Genomic DNA, 1,897 nt, shown 5'->3' with positions numbered 1-1,897 from the left:
AAAATGTTAATAGATCTATATGGGTTTTGTTAGAATACGGCAAAGTTGGGAACGGGTATAATATTATAATATTTTCATCTCGCAGTCATGGGCAATGCGGTGTGCACTCTTGTGCGAAGCGTATCCACTCACCCACTAATTACAACAATACACGCGCCTATTTAATGAATAGGTTATATTCCCAGACCGTGCATTCTGCTCGACGTACTCGCCACCCCAGCATCTCTAAGTGTAATCCCCCCCCCCCCCCCAACCCGCTTGGATTATGATATTCACACAGCATTATTACCAAGTACACACAACAAGGTAGACAAGGGAATGTTATGGAAGGCATAATAATTATTTATTAGGGCCTTTTTCGCGTTGATTCAGAACAATAAGCTATTTTTTTTGTCAATAGAGTATTTATAGTTATATTGAAAGAGAATATAATAATCCAATCAATATTGCAATCTATACATACAGAAAAGTGAGTGGAGCAGGCACTTCTGTTGATAATAACAAGAAATGAAGTGAGTAGGAAAGTGCCAGAAGACAACAGAGAATAAAAATTTCGCTGCGGCGATGGGGGCTCGAACCCGCGACCTCCATAGATCATACGATAGAGTCACGCTCTCCCCGGCCAGGCGGAGTTGTCGTACCAATAAGGTCGCCGGTTCGAGCCCCCATCACCGCCGCGAAATTTTAATTCTCTATTTAGTTCTGGCACTTTCCTACTCACTTCATTTCTTGTTATAATCTATTTATAAAGCGCCTGCTCCAGAACTGACATGCAATAAACATCATAAAATAAATGTAATCTTACCTACACGTAATCAATAGCATTTAATTTAAAAGATAAGAAGACATCATTTCTTCATAGAGATTTGATTTGATTTAGACAACTATGATAAACAAAATTAAAAAAAAACAAAAACAAAACAAAAACAAATGTTTAAATAATTGCATTGACATATTCAAAATATGTTAAAAATTTCATTTCATGATAAATGAAAATCCAACAAAGAAAAAATCGTAATAAAAATCTCACCGACCTGCTTTCATGCCTCTACACGAAATAGTTTATTAAATCTTTTCCATTTGAACCATAAAAAACGAAACAACTTTTCATTATTCCCTATCAGGAACAGACACCACTTGATGCTCATGGAAAAAAAACCCAGAAGGAATATTCACGTCTACACTATTAGTTTAAAAACCTCCTCATCATAACTCGATGTTGGTTGGAGAGCATAACAGTATAACATAAACGCGCCTTTATCTATAAGCATTGTTTTTCTCACGGCATTGACGAAACTGAAACTGTAACATCAACACAGTCAAGGTGAGCTGGCACATGCTCTCAGTGGCGGCGATGTTCAACAACTCTTTATGTTTATATTTATTTAGACAAATTTATAATAAATGTTATTTCATTATATGATAGGCTAGTCACTCACGCTTTTCTTTTAAGCACGGCTATGTTTTGGATATTTGTCTCAGGTAACCGCAACATAATAAAAGGTACAACACAGATCGTTACGTCTTAATAATGAGAGTAACAGATTGACATCAAATAATTAGAGACACGTAGAACGTACAACGAAAAGAAAAGAAGGGGGGGGGGGGTCGGAACAGGCTTGGAAAGGAATGAAAGAGTCGCGTGTTCAGATGGAAGATTTAGTGTGGGAAAGAAGTGGGAGGAGAGGGAGAGAGAGAGAAAGAGAGGATGGAGGTCGGGGATTGAGGATTGTTCGGGGTTGAGGGTAACATGTTGAAAGTGTGGAATTTTCTTCCTTTCTCTCTTTTGTTTCCTATTTTCTTTACCCTTTTTATTTATCTTATCCCTTTTAACTACTTACTTCGATCCGTCGTTTTATTTTCTCATAATATGGTGTCACTCTACGCATAAAACATG

At 37.2% G+C, this 1,897-nt stretch overlaps 1 protein-coding gene across 1 annotated transcript in view; it reads right to left on the bottom strand.

Annotated features, from left to right (window-relative positions):
- Window positions 1-1,371, bottom strand: part of LOC144969349 (calmodulin-like) — a 98,373-nt gene extending 97,002 nt beyond the window's left edge. Inside the window, exon 1 of the mRNA XM_078908464.1 lies at window positions 1,035-1,371. The gene's annotated coding sequence lies outside the window, so the exon portion shown is untranslated. The remainder of the gene's footprint in view (window positions 1-1,034) is intronic.
- Between the last annotated feature and the right edge of the window lie 526 nt (window positions 1,372-1,897).

The sequence above is a fragment of the Berghia stephanieae genome, chromosome 1 (genome assembly GCF_034508935.2).
Source record: "Berghia stephanieae isolate SIO BIC M18660-M18661 chromosome 1, UCSD_Bste_1.3, whole genome shotgun sequence".
In the NCBI taxonomy this organism is placed as follows: Eukaryota; Metazoa; Mollusca; class Gastropoda; order Nudibranchia; family Aeolidiidae; genus Berghia; species Berghia stephanieae.
Note: the sequence above shows the minus strand (reverse complement) of the source record. Positions and strands in the feature narration are given on the sequence as shown.